We start from the raw sequence: 18,783 nt of genomic DNA on the forward strand, positions 1-18,783 counted from the left end.
ATCTTCTCCTTTGAATGAACACTGTTTTTTAAAATAATGAAATTGTCTTGACAAAATTTTTCAAACATAAATGCTGACAACAGTAATTACCATCTTCACCAAAAACTTGCATTAAATTTTAAATAACAACACTCTGTAATTTTGAAAGGGAAGAAATCTTACAACAACAAAACTTCGTATGGAAATAGTTGTTGGGAAAATCACATAATTAGCTTAAATCAAATGGGCCATCCATATTTTTAAATGGTCATTAACAAATAAACTAAGAGTTAAATTAATATACCAGAAGTATGTTCATGAAATCAGGCTCTCTTCAGAGGTTATAATTTACCTTTGAATTTTAATCAACTCATGCCAAAACTTAAAATACTAATGACTAATTTCTGTTTCATCTAATTGCACAAATCTCATTTTATTTCACAAAAATTATCAAGTGATACTGCTAAAGTTAATTATTGCTTTAAATGCAAACTACAAACTCCTCAGTACTATTTCATTCTTGAAATTTCTTGTATCTTTTGCTCCTATAAAAAACAATAAGAAGTATGTACTCCACGTTAGAGAACACTTTTATTACTAAATATTCTAAATATTATAAACAGGACAACATCTAGAACCCTTTTATTACTAAATATTCTAAACAGGACAACGTCTTCTATTTGCTATCTTCTAATTCTGCACTGGCCTCAAAGTAATCTTTGAACTCTATTCTGAAAGGAAAAGATATAGACAAAAAAAATTAAACATAAAAAATTAATAAGTTATTTTCACATTTTTGCCACATCTAAACAGTTGTTTCCAAAGCAAAATACTTCATGTGGTGGGGGAGTGTAACATATGGCACTACATTATTTAAGAATATGGGTAGGAAAGACCTGTATTCAAATTCTGACTCTACCCACTCACTACCTGTGTGACCTTGATCTAGTAACGAAACCTGTCTAAATCTTTTTCTTTATTCATAAAATAAAAACAACAACTACTCCCTACTTTCTAGAGTTACTGCAAAGATTAAGTCAGCTCATGTACCCACATGATAAACCCTCAGTAAATGACAACTAATTATTAGTAACTATTTATTATATTAACTATTTATAAATATTTGTTAATATTTACTTGCTTCTCCCTAAGGAAAGGCATTTTGATAGATATTTGAGGATGTTTTATTTGTTTTACTAGAAACTATTTTTTAGGCTCTTCTTAAAATTCCCCAAGGGCATAACAAACAGAGAACTGGATTTCTGCAATCCAAAATCTGCTGTCCTTCCTATTCCTTCTTTTGTATTATGTTTCCAGAAAAGTCAGTTCAGTGAGACAGGAAACAGAACTATACATAGATTCAATGAACTTCTTGGCACTGGGTGTCGTGCAGGGCGGCCTGCGGGGTCTCTGCTCCCACTCCCCATACAAGAACGCAGGATATGGTGAGGCCAAAAGGGAACATCCACGGAGCCATAGGTAGGGGAGTCATACCACTATAGTCTCACTGGAGGCTGGATTCACACGACGTGTGACCTGCTGTCCGCTTTTCTGCCAACCCACCAACTCCCACTCCCCAGCGCAGCTACAGCAGTTATATCAGGGGCTAATTGACTAACAGGCTACAGCTGATGGCCAACTAGCCACAGCCAACGGTCATCTACTACCCGAGCTAGCACCTTTCCATGTGAGGCCGAGAGCCTGGAAACTGCTTTCCGGGGCTTTGTCCCCACACTGGACTTCTCCCACTATCCTGTTTAATTTTTAAGTTGACTGTTTTTAAGAGTATGCATTTAGTATATTACTTGGTTTTAAGGGCTTCTCAAAAACTAATCACCTACTTCTTTTTTTTTTTTTTTAGTTTCAGGTGTGCTAAACAACACAGTGATTAGACATTTACACACCTCACAAAGTGATAACCCCACTAAGTGTACTACCCATCTGACAATGTATATAGCTATTACAATACCATTGACTGTATCCCCTATACTGTACTTTACATCCCATGACTACATAATTTTTAAAATTATAGTTGACATTCAATATTATTTATATTAGTTACAGGTGTACAGCACAGTGGTTAGGCATTTATATAATTTATGAAGGGAACCCCCAATGAATCTACTACCCATCTGACACTATATATAGTTTTTACAATGTTACTGACTATATTTCTGATACTGTATTTCACATCCCTGTGACTATTTCATACTAACCAATTTTTTTTCATGGCAATCCACACTTATTGAACTACTGATGCTAAGTTATACAAAATTGCACCACTTTAATTAAATCTTTTAGTTTACATTTGGCCACCTCAAAGGGAGACAGATTAGTTAGCATGTTGTTAGGTAGACAGAAAGATCCCTGGTAAAATAAACAAAAGACAGCCATATCCTGAAACTCCAGGTTCTAAAGTAGCTCATTCACCCCAGGACACGTAACAGGCACCTTGAGGTTAATGTTATCTCATAAATCCCTTTTGGCTGGACAAACGGAGCAGATCTGATAGATAGGGATGGGTTATTTCGTTAATCCCTTCAGGATGGGCAAACAGGACAAACCTGATAGATGAATTCCATTAGAAGGTGCTAGCTGCCTTCTCCAAGCAGGCAAGGGAGGATATAAAAACAAGAGCTTTTGCCTCAGTCACGGGGCACCCCAGTCGGGGACCCCCTCTCGTTCCACGAGCTGCGACTCTTTTAATAAACTATCCTCTTTTGCAACTCCTTGCCTCTCCCGGGTCTGTGCTTCCATTCTCCAGTTTCACAAGACATGATCCTGGCACTCACAGAAATTTCCTTCATCAAAAGTAGTTGTCACACTAGGTTGGTCAATTTAAATACTGTGGTTCCTTGTTGGACAGACACACAATCTTTACACCCAAATGTCAATGCATACAAAGCAACAAGGCATTGTTAAATAAAACAGCAATAGTTACTGCAACTTAGGCATTGTGACAAATTACACATGGTTAAAATTATTTCCCACAGTCACATCCCAGTACTTGTCCACCATTTAACGTCGCAACCAAAATGTTACACATGTGAAACAATCACTAACAGGCAAAAATGCTACTACATCTGTATATTTGGTATTGCAGATATACTTATGCATGAGCAAGCAAGAGATTCACAATGAGAATCTATAGCTGCAGAAGCCTGAAAATGATTTACAAAAGTTGTTAAATCATTAAAAATTTGTTTGAAAATATACACTTCTTGTTGTAGACCCGACTGTACACACAACTATAAACATTGTTCCCTGTTTAAACAAAAAAGGAAACATATAATAAGAGATTTGAAAAGTCTGGACATTTCCTTCCCAAAAGATATTAAAGGCAAAGTCTTTAATCCAAGACATTATACTGACAGGACTATCATATTTTAAAGATCACTGTCTCCACAAGTTTTTTAAAAATTAAAAAAAATATAAGCTGTGTTAATCAAAGCGCTTGCTTGTACAATACAAGGATAATGACCTTCAATTTCTTTAAAAAAAATGCAATAAGCTACAAGTATCAAAGAAGCGAAGTTATCTGGAGTAGTCTATATAGGAGCTCTTTGGAGTTTCTTTTATTATGCTAAAACAGTGGTGCTTTTAGCATTTATATATATTTCTTAATTATTATTTTATTTTATTTTATTGGGGAATACTGGAGAACAGTGTGTTTTTCCAGGACCCATCAGCTCCGTGTCAAGTCATTGTTTTTAATCTAGTTGTGGAGGGCACAGCTCACTGGCCCATGTGGGGATCAAACTGGCGACCTTGGTGTTATGAGCACTGCGCTCTAACCACTTAGCAAACCAGCCGCCCACCAGAGGCAGCTCAGTGCCAAACTCAAGTCATTGTTAATATTTTTTCAATCTAGTTGTGGAGGGTGCAACTCACTGGCCCATGTGGGAATCGAACCGGCAACCCTGTTGTTAAGAGCTCGCAATCTAACCAACTGGGCCATCTGGCCGCCCAGGATTTACATTATTGTACTCTCCAATATAAAGAATGGGGCATGTTAAAGGTGTCATGCAGGGTGGCCTGCGGGGTCTCTGCTCCCGCTCCCCACATAAGAATGCAGGATATGGTGAGGCCAAAAAGGAACACCCACGGAGCCATAGGTAGGGGAGTCATACCACTAAATTCCCGCTGGCAGCTGGGTTGGAGACACAGGAAGCAGGAGCCACAGAATCTGCAATCCATACTCCACCACACTCCATCGCTTACTAGCCCAGCCGCCATCTTCTTGCTAGCCCCCATTTTCTGCTAGCGTAGCCTCAGCAATTATATTAGTGGCCAATGGCTTACTGGTTACAGCTGACGGCCAACTAGCCACAGCTGATGGCCATCCAATCACAGTTGATGGCCATTTACTACCTGAGCCAGCACCTTTCCACGTGAGGCCAAGAGCCTGGAAACTGTACTCCTGGCTCTGTCCCCACAAAGGATATAGTACAACATTTTCATACATCTACAGCATTGGGGGATGAAAAATGTCTCTTAGCAGTATGACTGGTTTGTAGCCTCTGGTTTTACCAGCTGCAAACTGAAGGACTATTCCTATATAAGTAAACATCTCTCTTGTGATACTGGAAAGTGATTAGAATGTACAAACTGATGTACTAGCTTTCATTTGCCTCTCAAAGAGTACCACCACAAAAAGTCCATTTAAGATGTTGGTGGGTTTAACAAAGTTGGAAAGCTGGCACTGTTGAATTGGGCAACAGTTCTTCAGACCTGGCTTAGAGCTACAATGCATTTAGTATATTAAAGCCACTGGTAAGATGACTTTTTGCAGGCCTTCCCAGGCTCTGGAGCTTTTCTGTTAATTTGCCGCATTAGATCACAAAAGATCGCATTAACATTTATTTTTGATTTTGCAGAGGATTCTAAGAATGCACAGTTGTTCCACTGCCTTCCTAGATTTTGACCTTGTACCTTTCCTACAACTCTTTCATCTTCCAAGTCACACTTATTACCAATGAGAATCACTGGAACATTAGGGTCTTTAACTTGAAGAATCTGTTCTCCCAAATCTCGTAACTCATTAAATGTGGGCTGTGCTGTGATGGAATAAACTAATGCAAAGCCTTGTCGATTTTTCTCACGCTTTCTCCAGGTCGCTGGTCCGGGCTCCACAACAGTCCTGCCGCTGCCGCCACCACTCTGGCTCTGTACAAACCAATTTGTTCTTCCTAATCCCTTCACCTTTCTCACCCATCCCCCACCCCTCTCCTTTCTAGCAATAATCAGTTTGTTCTCTATCTATGAGTCTATTTCTGTTTTGCTTGAGTTTATTCTGTTCTTTTGATTCCGCATATAAGTGATATCACAGTATTTATCTTTCTTCGTTTGACTTATTTCACTTAGCATAATACCCTCTAGGTCTAGCCATGTTGTCGCAAATGGTAAGATTTTATTCATTTTTATAGCAGAGTAATACTCCATTGTATAAATGTACCACAATTTCTTTATCCAATCGTCTATGGATGGGCATTTCCGTTGTTTCCATATCTTGGCTATTGTGAATAGCGCTGTAGTGAACATAGGGGTGCACATATCTTTTCAAATTAGTGTTTTGGATTTCTTTGGATAAATAATGAGGAGTAGAATTGTTGGGTCATAGGGTAGTTCTATTTTTATGGTTTTGAGGCATTTCCAAACTGTTTTCCGTACTGGCTGCACCAATTTGCAATCCCCCCAACAGTGCACAAGTGTTCCCTTTTCTCCACATCCTCGCCAACGCTTGTTCGTTGATTTATTAATGATAGACATTCTGACAGAAGTGAGGTGGTATCTCATTGTGGTTTTCATTTGCATTTCTCTAATGATCAATGACGGTGAGCATCTTTTCATATGCCATCTGTATGTCCTCTTTGGAGAAATGTCTATTCAGGTCCTCTGCCCATTTTTTAATTGGATTGTTTGGTTTTTTTGGAGTTCAGTTGTAGGAGTTTTATATGTATATGTATATATTTGATATTAACTCCTTATCACACATGTCATTGGCAAATATCTTCTCTCATTCAGTAGGATGTCTTTTCGTTTTGTTGATGGTTTCCTTTGCTGTGAAGAAAACTTTTTAGTTTGATGCAGTCCCATTTATTCATTTTTTTCTTTTGTTTTCCTTGCTAGAGGAGATATATCAGTGAAAATATTACTAAGGGTAATGTCTGAGAGTTTACTTCCTATATTTTCTTCTAGGAGTTTTATGGTTTTGGATCTTACATTTAAGTCTTCAATCCATTTTGAGTTTATTCTTGTAGATGGCATAAGAAATGGGTCCAGTTTCATTTTATTGCATGTATCTGTCCAGTTTTCCCAACACCATTTATTGAATAGACATCTACTTATTTCTTTAGAAAAGAAAATGTGGGAGCTTTGGGGATAGACAGTCAAGTAGTTGAATAAAATAGAATTATTTCTATTCACAATAGCCAGAAGGTGAAAACAACCTAAGTGTCCATCAACAGATAGCTGAATGGATAAACAAAGTGTAGTGTATATATATATATATATATATATGTATACATATATATAGATATACATATATATATAGATATACATATACATATGTATATATATATATATGTATACATATATATAGATATACATATATATATAGATATACATATACATATGTATATATACACATATATATGTATATATGAGAATATTATTCAGCCATAAAAGAAATAAAGCTCTTATATATGTTACAATATAGATGACCCTTGAAAACATATGCTAAGTGAAATAAGCCATACATAAAAAGACAAATATTTCATGATATCATGTATATGAAATATCTAGAATAGGCAAATTCATAGAGACAGAAAGTAGATGAGAGGTTACCAGGGACAGGGAAAGGGGGGGAGGAAAGGGAAATGGGATACTCTTGCTTAATGGATACAGTTTATTTGGGGTAATGAGAAAATTTTGGAAATATATAGGATGATGGTTGCACACCATTATGAATGTAATAAATGTCACTGAACTACACCCTTTAAAATTGCAAATTTTGTTATATATTTTACCACAATAGAATTATTTCCTTATTAATAGGAATTATAAATTTTAATTTAAAACTCACAGATCTTCAAATTTGGGGAAAGCCCACCTTCTTAAAATACAAACTAGAGGACATTAAATCTGTGACTTGATGTACTTACACTCCATCACAAAGTCATTTCACACAAAGGCCATAGAATGCCAGTTCTTCCTGTATTAATTTACAAGCTTCACACAATCATAGTCAAAATCATAACTGGATTTTTTTTCAAACTTGAAACATTGTGTTTCCTGATCATATTTTGAATTCTGAAAAAATAGTTAAATAAAGGCATTTTTTAAATAGTGTCAGAGAAATTGACTACAAAAAAACTGGTTCAATCAGAACTTCATACTATACTGAAATGAATTTTGAATGGGTTAAACAGTTAAATATTAAAATAGCCATTTTAAAATACTGAAAAAATATAACTGTTTCATTTACTTTGGGGTACAGGAAGAATGTACAAATCTCAAAATTGGATAAGAAACCACACAAGACAAGATGGTTAGCTTTCACTCCCCCTACCTATGCGGGTGCATGCACAGGCACACACATACACACACACACATACACACACACACACATTTGTTTTTTATTTCAAGACTTAAAAAGACATCAGAAACAAAATTAACTAATCGGATAAAACATTTGCAAGAAACGTTTCAGACAAAGCTTTGGTATTCTTAAATACAAAAAGTTTTCATATATCAGTAAAGGGAATCAAAACCCTAATAGGAAAATGGGCAAAGGATATGAACAGACAATTCATGAAGTAATATAATTGGCTGATACAAAGAAGAAAAAATACCTCATCTCATGACAATAAAAGTCACTTAAATACCAATAATTACTATTTTGATGGAAATACCAATAGGCTGGTTTAAAACTAGACAGGCTGATTGTAAAGTTCACAGAAAAATAAGCATGAAAGAATTAGCAAGCAAAATCTGAAAAAGAAGAGTGATGGGTGGGTATGGGAGAAATTAGTCCTGTAATAATTAGGTTCTGAGGCATGAATAGCCAGACATTTAAAGTCCAGAAATAAACCTAATACAGTGGGGGAATTTAAAATACGGTAATGCTACCATTTCATATAGTGGGGGAAAGATGGATTAAGAATAAATATTGTTAGCTACTAGGTGGCTATCGGGAAAAAAATTAAATTGGATCCTGATTTTACAATTTACACCAAAATAAAATATAAATGGATTAAGCGTTTAAATGGGAAAAATTAAAAATAAAATTGCTAGAAGAAAACAACAGTAGTTGTTTCCAGTGTTATGTTTGCAGAATTTAGGTCCTGAAACAATGATGAGGCAGACTGAATTTTAAAAAGATGGTAGGAAAATTAGCTCCTCTTCTCTTATGATATGACCTTGAAATTTTTCTCAATGATCAGTGGGCTCTATGCACCCTCTCTTTGAATGTGAGTGGACCATTGTGACTACTATGACCTATAGAGCATAGCAGAACTGATTTCTCAATCTAGATTATAAATTGCCAGGTATTTTCACCTTGCTCTCTGGTATGCTCACTCTTGAAATCCACCATGCTGAAAGGAAGCCCAAGCAGCCCACATGCAAAGGAACCAAAGCACCCAGCTCACAGCCCTGGCTGAGCTCCCAGCCAGTAGCCAACACCAACTTGACAACCGTATGAGTAAGCCATCTTCAAAGCGAATGTTCTCGCCCCTGTTTGAGTCACCTCAAATGCTAAGTGAAGCCAAGAAGAACCATCTCTGTTGAGTGCTAGCCAAATGATTGTTTTTTTAGCCACTGACTTTTGGGGTGCTTTGTTAAACAGCAATAGATAACTGGAACAAATGGGATACATTCATTTTTACCTGCAACAACAGGAACTGAGCCAGCCTCTTGTTTCTTAGACAAATAAATATTTATGTATTGAGAAACATCATACTTATTATTTGTTTTAAAAAGTAATTGGAATATACACTGATGATGAAATAAAGAAAGGTAATAAGGCACATAAAATGATAATAATTCTGCAACTTACTAAAGGATGTTCTGCACCAGATACATACAAATTGTACTCAAATAATCACAGATCAAGATCTCCAGGTTATATTTAAGTGCAAAAAGTAACATATGAAAGAAGAGAGAGAAAATGAAAATACATTTGCATTTAAAATGACTGAAGGACCCTTAAACTAATAAAACATTTACTTATTGGGATCTGGTAGTGAAAGAAGTGAAAGGGACAGGAGTGCATGCAAGAATTCTCAACATATACCTTCTAATACAGTCATGTGCCACTTAATGACTTAAATACATTGTGAGAAATGCATTGTTTAGGGATTTTGTTGTTATGCAAACATCATAGGATGCACTTACACAAACCTACATAGTATGGCCTACTCCATACTTAGGTTATATGTTACAGCCCATTGCTCCAAGACAACAAACCTGTACAGCACGATACTATACTGAATACTGTAGGCAATTGTAACACAATGGTGAGTATTTGTGTATTTAAACATATCTAAACATAGACAAGGTAGAGTGAAAATACAGTGTAAAAGATAAAAAATGGTATACCTGTATGGGGCACTTACCAGGTAAAGAGTTTGCAGGACTGTGAGTTGCTCTGGGTGAATCAGTGAGTCAGTGGTGAGTGAATATAAAGGCCTAGGACATTACAGTAACACCGCTTGTTTTATAGCAAACTTCTTTGTAACTGGAAAGAGTACTCTCCAAAATAACCATAAAAAGTATACATAAGCCAGTAAAATAGTTGTGTATTATCATTATCAAGTATTCTGTATTGCACATAATTGTATGTGTTATATTTTTATATGATGGGCCATGCAGTAGGTTTGTTTACACGAGCGTCACCACAAATACTTGAGTAATGCTTTGTGCTTTGAAGATAGTAGGACCACAGTGCCATTAGGTGACAGGAACTGTTCAGCTCCATTATAATCTCATGGGACCACCATCAAATATTTATTTGGTCCATCATTGACCAAAACATCATTATGCAGAAAATAATTATACAGTTTTAGTTTTGAACCACGCAAATCTATTACCTATTCTAAGACATAAAAAAATTTAAAAGCAACACTAATAAACACATTTTTAAATGGTGAACAAATAGATCTTTGTATTTCAAAAAAACAATGTTAAGATAAATATAATAAAAATTGTATCCAATTTAGTTTATCATTTATTGGGAATAAAAACTATCTACAACTGCAATTGTGACAGAAGCAGTTATACCCTGACATCTTTTGTATTATCATTTACAGAGGGAAAAAAATACTATAATTATAAAAATAAATAACTTCTTATTTTTAACACAAAGATTCCAAACATCAGGCCATTAAAGCAACTTGGTCTACCTTTGGTGCTATCACACACAATTATTAAGTGGTGCAAAAGTAATTGCAGTTTTTGCAATTATTTTTAACCTTTTAAACCACAATTACTTTTGCACCAACCTAATAAAATAAGCATAATAGTTAAGAGCTTGATCTCTGGAATCAGATTGACTGGATATGAATCAAGTTTCTAGCATTGTATAATCTTGGGGAAGTTAACTAAAATCTGTAAGTTTCATCTTTATCTTTTGTAAAACAGTCATAAGTAGCTTAACACAATCCTTAGCACATAGTAAACACTCAATAAATGCTAGCTATTGGAAAAAAGTTATTTTCATCTACATTTTATTTGATTTTATTTTTACTTTTTTTTATATTAGTTTCAGGTGTACAAAACAATGTAATAGTTAGACATTTATCATTTATACCCCTCACAAAGTGGTAACCCTCCTCCCCCAATCTACTACATTGCATACAGCCATTACATTTCCACTGTCTCTATTCCTTATGCTGCATTCCACTTCTTGTGACTATATATATATATTAAATTATAGTTGACTTTCATTATTATTCAGCTTCAGCTTCGGGTATACAGTGCAGTTATCCCTTCAGCTTCGGGTATACAGTGCAGGCATCTACACCATCCCTGAAGTAGTCTCTCTAATAAGACAGGTGTCCATCAGATACCCTACAAAATCTTTACATTATTGATTATATTCCCCAAACTGATTTTCGTATCACCAAGGCAATCTTGTGGTTACCGATTGTGCTTTCTAATCCTCCTACATTTTAATATATCAAGACCCAAACCAAATATTATATGTATTATTTTAAAATTTTCAAGTAATCTCACTTTTTCCTTAGAACTGAGAAATTTAAAAACTAATTAATTATAAAATATAATGTAATAATTTTATTTATAAAAAGTTATGACATAGTATAATAAATAAATAAGGAATTAAGAAATATTTCCTTAGAAAGAGAAGGGGTAATATTTTAATATATTAATGGCAATCTGAAACTAAAATCCTAGTGATTGTGATAAAACACTGGAAGTGATCTGTATGCTTGTGGTGGGAGAGCAGCACCAAGGAAAGTAAAAGTATGCTAAAGGTATTTTCCTGGTAGAGTGCAGAGAAGTCAGGTATTATACTGTGATTGTTTGTACTGTGTCACCTTAGCTAAGGTGAAACTGTGGTTCCCAGAATTCTCTTCCATGTCTAGTACCAATTTATTTATTTATTTTCACAGAGGGCACAGCTCACAGTGTCCCATGCGGGGATCAAACCAGCAACCTTGGTGTTATTAGCACCGCACTCTAACCAACTGAGCTAACCGGCCACCCTAGTTCCCATTTAGAGTGATTGTTGTATAGTAGAGAATTTGACCTGCCCTTGTTCCTCGTTCCTGAGAGGGAACCTCTAAGTTCTTGTAATTTCTCATGTGATAGGGGTGTCTGTGTTATTCATGATTGGCCCCTGCTTTCAGGATGGGGGCTGCCATATTAAAAAGATCAACCATGTGACTAGAGGATCAGGGCTTTGGGCAACATGATAGCAGTCCAACCTCCTGGAAGGGGAAGGAGCTAGAGACTGAGTTCAGTCACATGGACAAGGATTCAAGCAATCATGTCTAAGGAAACTCCAACAAAAACTCTGGACACGGAGCTTGGATAAGCCTCCTGGCTAGTAATATACATTGGTGTACCAGGAGGATGATGTATCCTGACGCCACAGGGAGAGGACATGGAAGCATCCCATTTGAGACCATCCCAGATCCTTCCCTATTTGTCTCCTCTTTTGTCTGGTTTTGTTTTGTATCCCTTTGCCATAATAACCATAAACCTAACTGTTTCCTGAGTTCTGTGAGTCATTTTAGTAAATTATTAAAACTGAGGGGTGGTGGGAACCCCAAAATTTCTAGCCAATTGGTCAAAAGTGTACATGACCTGGCAATCCATGAGTTTCTACTGGTGCCTGAAGTGAGGGCAGTTTTATAGAGCATTAAGCCCTTAATCTGTGAAGTCTGGCCTAACTCCAGGTAGTTAATGTCAGAATTGCAGTGCACTTGACCACAAGAGAAATTTGCCTGAGATTTGGAAAACATAAAGGAAGCAGCAGTCATATTTTTTACATTCTGGAAGACTGGTGGAGGATGCCAAGCACGGTGGTATCTGATGCGCATTATTGCTGATCTCCTGGCTCACCTTGTTGGTGTGGGGCAGCACCCAACCTACGGCTCCTCCAACTCCTGCGACATTTCCCCCAACTTCTCTGCATCCTCGGCTAAAGACATTTGCAGTTCTATAACCAAGAGTGCCAGGTACACTTGCAGGTTTCAGATCATTGAAGTCATCTAAGGTGGAGTAATGAGAGACAGATGCAGTCTCAATTTTTCTAGCAGTTTCCAGGTCGTTCCTGACCCTGTTCTTGTTTGGCTTTCCTCCCCAGCTGCTGGTCTGGCAAACTTATAGTGACTTCAAGCCCAACACTAGATTCAGGGCAACGGATTATTCCACTAGCAACCACAATTGCATAAGGCTGAATCCCTGTAAGTCCCTTATTCTCTATCACTCTTAGTTCTGCCTCTCTGATTTTACCTTAACGACTACAACTGTTGCAATCCCTTGGTCAAAAATTATAAATTTAAATGTAATTGTTGAGTATTTAAGAGGAAGCACTACAGGAATAGAAATATTATGACACAAAGGTTTTCAATCCAGGATTCATATTAGAATCCTTTTAAAAATACTGATACTGATTTCCAGTCAAGATGGTAAAGTAGGTAAAGGCTGTGTTTAACTTCTCTCAGGACCACATCAAAATTACAAGTAAACTACAGAACAATCATCATTGAGAACCACCTGAAGACTAGTTGAACAAAAGTCCTATAACTGAAGAAGCCACATCAAGACTGGTAGGAGGATAGAGATTTAAAACGGGTTGGTCCCACCCCTGCATGTGACCATTAAAAATCGGGAGGGATATCTCGGCTACAGAGGTTCTCCTGGAAGAGCAAGGGGTCCGAGCCCCACACCAAGCTCCCCAGCCCAGGCTGTCAATGCCAGGGAGAAAAGTCCCCATAACTTCTGGTTGTGAAAACCAGTGGAGATTGTGGCTGAGTGAGATGGAGGGTGGCTGGAGTCCCAGGCACTCCTCTGTAGGTCCACAAGTGGACTTACTCACTGACAAGCTCATTCGCTCTGAGCTCCAGCATTGAGGCAGAAGCTCCAAAGGCTGTAGGGACATATGGGGGGGGGGGAGGGGAACTGAGTTGTCTGGCCTCAGGGTGAGAGCTGGAAGGGCAGCTTTCTCCCAGACAGAAGTGCTGACAGAATGTATTGTTTCTTCATTAAGCCCTCCCTCCTCCCGGCATACAGACACAGTCCCCTGCCACATCTGAGTCTCCATCAACCCTGCTAACACCTTTCTTTGGCCCCACCCTGGTGATTCTGGGACCCCGCCACACCCAACTTTTGAGCACACCCAAGCCACTTTCAGTGGCTTTTCCATACACATGGCCTGTCTTGGCTCATGCTATGGGCTTTTCTAAAATCTCTCAAAGGTTCACAAAACCCAAACAAGAAGTATCTGGCTGTGGCATTCCCTGTACCTCTTGCTGCGCAGCCCCAAGTCTGGCAGTTCGCAACTTGTCCTCTCGAGGCACCTCCAAGCCCAGAGTCGTAGCCATTTGTGGATTGCTCTTGTGGTTCATGAAAGGTGGTCTGGGGCAGGGCACAGGTTGTGGCTGAACAAGACCTACAGCGGATCTCCCAGGTTCCCAGGGGATGGCATGCCTAGTGGCCACCTTTGGAAGGAGCTAGAGCATCACTCAGCTGCCTCCAAGTACCACACACCCAAAGGACAGATTGGAAAGGCACCAAAACCCTGCTAAAGCAAACCCCGCTCTGTAGGGTCAGCCTTTGCACCACAACTCCTCCACCCTAGTCACAGCCAGTCCTCACAATCAATGAGCCCAAGGGTCAGTAGCTCCCACTGGTGTGTAAACAGCAACCAAGGCTCAACAACAACAGGAGAGTACACACAACCCACACAATTGACACACCTGGAACACTCGGCTCTGGTGACCAGGGAGACTGTGTGGCTGGGTCCGACAGGACACCTATGACATAAGGTCAGGAAATATAGCAGCCCTATCTGAGACATAGAAACAAACACAGGGAGGCAGCCAAAATGGGGAGACAAAGAAACATGTCCCAAATGAACAAAAAAAGAACAAAGCTCCAGAAAAAGAACTAAACAAAATGGAGACAAGCAATCTACCAGATACAGAGTTCAAAACACTGTTTAACAGGATGCTCCATGATCTCAGTGAGAAGTTCAACATAAAAATAGAGATAGAAAACAGAAAAGAAAAAGTCAGAAAAACAGAACACAATAACTGAAATGAAGACTACATAAGAGGGAATCAACAGTAGATTAGATGAAGCAGAGGATTAAATGAGCGATTTAGAAGATAACGTTGCAGAAAACATCCAATCAGACAGCAAAAAGAAAAAAGAATCCCCCAAAATGAGGATAGTTTAAGGGCCTCTGCATACCAATATTTGCATCATACGGGTACCAGAGAAGAGAGCAAGAAATTGAAAACCTACTTGAAATAATGATGGAAAACTTCCCTAACCTGAGGAAGACAATCAATATTCAAGCCCATGAAGCACAAACAAGATGAACCCAAACAGGCCCACCACAAGACACATCGTAATTAAAATGCCAAAGGTTAAAGACAAAGAATCTTAAAAGCAGCAAAAGCAGTTAGTTACCTACAAGGGAGCTCCCGTAAAACTGTCAGCTGATTTCACAACAGAAACTTTGCAGGCCAGAAGGGATTGGCACAAAATATTTAACATGATGAAAAGCAAGAAACTACAACAAACAAAGATTAGTCTCCCTAGTAAAGTTATCATTTAGAATGGAAGGATAGATAAAGAGCTTCCCAGATAAGAAAAAGCTAAAGGAGTTCATCACCACCAAAACAGTATTACAAGTAATCTTAGGACTTCTTTAAAACAAACAAAATGATAAAAAATGTGATAAAATGGCAATAACTACATATCGATCAACAATTACTTTAAATGTAAATTGATTAAATGCTCCAATCAAAAGATAGGGTGAGAGAATGGATAAGAAGACCCTTACATATACTGCCTACAAGTGACTCACTTCAGATCGAAAGACAGACTGAAGGTAAAGGGATGGAAAAAAATATTTCATGAAAAAAAAAAAGCTGGAGTAGCAAAACTTATATCAGACAAAATAGACTTTAAAATAAAGGGTATAATAATAGACAAAAAAGGACCCAGTGATCCCACTTCTGAGTATTTACCCGAAGAAACTCAAAACACTACTTTGAAAGAACTTGTGCATCCGTATGTTCATTGCAGGATTATTTACAATGGCCAAGATGTGGAAGCAGCCTGAGAGTCTGTCAAAGAATGAATGGATAAAGAGGAGATGGTACATATATACACTGGAATATTGCTCAGCCATGGAAGGGAATGGGTCTTGCCATCTGTGGTGGCATGGGTAGACCTAGAGTGTATTGTGCTGAGCCAAATATGTCAGCCATAGAAACAGAGATACTATGTGATTTCACTTATATGTGGAATATAAACAACAAAATAAACAAACAAATCACAAGTAAACTCATAGATACAGAGAGTGTTTTGATGGTTGCCAAATGGGAGGGGAGGTTGAGGGAGGTGGGTGAAAAAGGGGAAGAGATTAAGAAGTACAAATTGGTTGCTACAAAGTAGTCATGGGGATGTAGGGTACAGCATAAGGAATATAGTCAATAATATGGTTATAACTATGTCAGGGGGATCACTTCTTAAATTATATAAATGTCTAACCACTACACCTGAAATTAATATAAAATAATATTGACTGTCAACTTTAATTGAACAATTAAATGTGGGGTGAAAGGTAAAAGAGAGTAAGAGATTCAAATTTCCAAGTATAAAACAAGTAAGTCAGGGGGATGTAATGTATAGGATAGGGAATATAGTTAGTAATATTGTGACAGCATGGTAGTATCAGATGGTGGCGGACTTATCATGGTGATCACTTCTTTAGGTATATAAATGTTGAATAACTATGGTGTACACCTGAAACTAATATAATATTGTATGTTAGTTGTATTTTAATAAACATCTTTTAAAAAAATACTGATACCACTGTCCTTCCCTGAGATTCTGGAGTAAAGTTTAGGCATTGTTTTCTGAAAGGCTTCTATATGAGCGTAGTATGCACCCAGGGTTATGAAATGCTGTATTAGGAGGAAGAAAAAGAATAAAGAGAAGGTGATAAATCTTATAAATACTCATATGCACACACAAGGAATATAATAGGAAAAAATCAAAACATAGCTGAATATAATAGGCACTCCTAATATCAAGTGACATAGAAGTATTAAAAATTAACCAATGGACAAAGACATATCAGGCAAATATTAACAAAATAAAGATGTGACAATAGTAATATAAAACAAAATAGAATTCAAAGTTAACCATATGAAAATGGGTCAAGGATATTTACATTGATGAAAGGCATAGCAAATTGTGAAGAAACGTCACTTTTCCCATCTAGCAAAAAGGTGTAAAGTGAAAAAGAAATGTACTCAAAGAAAATGACAAATTAAAACCTACTCTTTCAAAATTAAGAGATCAAGGAAAAAATACATAGGATTTGAAATATATAACACTCATTATCTATTATATCAGAAGCACGTTTAACTTCTTTAACTCCATACATTTGTTGGATTAACTGATGTTCTGTTTTTTGGGTGTTGTTTTTTTTTTCTGTAATACATATCAATGTCCTTGATCTGCTGAAGACTGGAGACTAGTATGCCACTGTTTTATGTTCACCCACTCTTGTCTTGCTGGTTAAGTTTTCCCAATCCTGCTGAAGCTAGTTCTTATTAATCTAAATTCTTAATTTATGAACCAATAAAATATGAACGTGAAAATAGTAGTCTAAAAAACTAGTCGAATACCTCATAAAGGTTGAGCAAGGATATACTACTATAAAAATTTACTGTCAGATTAAGTGTGAGCAAGACAACTGTAAAAAAAATTTGGATACAAATCCTAGAAACTTGAATACTTCACAAGTTTATCTACATTTGCATTCCACTATAAAGAAACCCAAATCATAAGCAAGTAGTCTGGTAGTGATTTATACAAAAAAACCCACTGAACTCCACGTAGTGTACCTAAACTTAAGGACAAGGCCTTGGCCCTGCATCAAAAGATTGACAAATGAAAAGTATATTTATGCGTATTAAAGTAAAATAAAATGCATATATTTTTTATTTTTTAAATTACATACTCCTCATTCTGTTTTCATTTACAAATCTAGTTAGGTAAGAGAGAATTTTGTAAAGACAGAATTGGAACAGAGAAAACAAGTGTTTTTCAAACATCCATAGAACCATTATAAAAGGTGGGAAAAGAAACCCTTGGGCAAACACCATGCAGGGATTACACATACATAGTACAGGACGGAACTCACAGGCAGAAGTGTCAGCCAAGGAGGATAGGTGTGGTTCCAGATTCCCTCAGGAACCCCTAGAGAGGTGTGCTTGGGCCTGGGGTAACCCTGCTAGCTCACTGTCAGGCAACCTAGAAAAATCCTGTGATCATCCAGCTAGTGATGAGATTTGTCTCTCTACAGGTTTTTATCATAGGCCACATTCTCTGTCTACAAGTCTATAAAATAGAAGTCCCAATTGAAGAATGAAGGAAAAAGTCATTCAGAAACAAAAAGAATCTAAATAACTTGAGAGAAAAATCAAACCTAAAAGTATAGACCATTTAAAATGAAGAATGGGGACTATACTACATATCAATACCATGGATTAACTTCCAGTGACAGTCAAGAAGAAGTATCAAGATTAGAGTCACCCTCCTGCCTGAAACAACCAAAACAGACAAAATATGAAACAAGAGAATGGACATCAGGTACAAAGGGCAGTGGTTTTTGTCAGCTGTACCACAATAAAGCTGAAAAAAAGAAATAATAATTAAAAAGAGAGATCGAAGTTAAAATTCTAAAGAGAAAAACTACAATATCTAAGATAAGGATTATATTGGAATTGATTAGACACTGCAGAAAAGATTAGTAGACTTGAAGATACAGCAATAAAACCATCCAAAATTAAACAGAGAAAAAAAATTTTAAAAATAAATAGCACATCAATGAACTATGAGATAAAAATCAAGCAACCTCGTATAAGTGTAATTGGAGTTTCCAAAGAGGACAGTGGCAACAACAACAACAAAAAATTTTTTTGAATGGCAAAAATTTCCCAAATTCAATGAAAATGATAAACCCAAGATCCATGCAGCTCAATGAACCAGTAAAAGAAACATGAAGAAAACTAGATTAAGGCACATCAT

The sequence above is a fragment of the Rhinolophus sinicus genome, linkage group LG06 (assembly GCF_036562045.2).
Source record: "Rhinolophus sinicus isolate RSC01 linkage group LG06, ASM3656204v1, whole genome shotgun sequence".
NCBI lineage: Eukaryota > Metazoa > Chordata > Mammalia > Chiroptera > Rhinolophidae > Rhinolophus > Rhinolophus sinicus.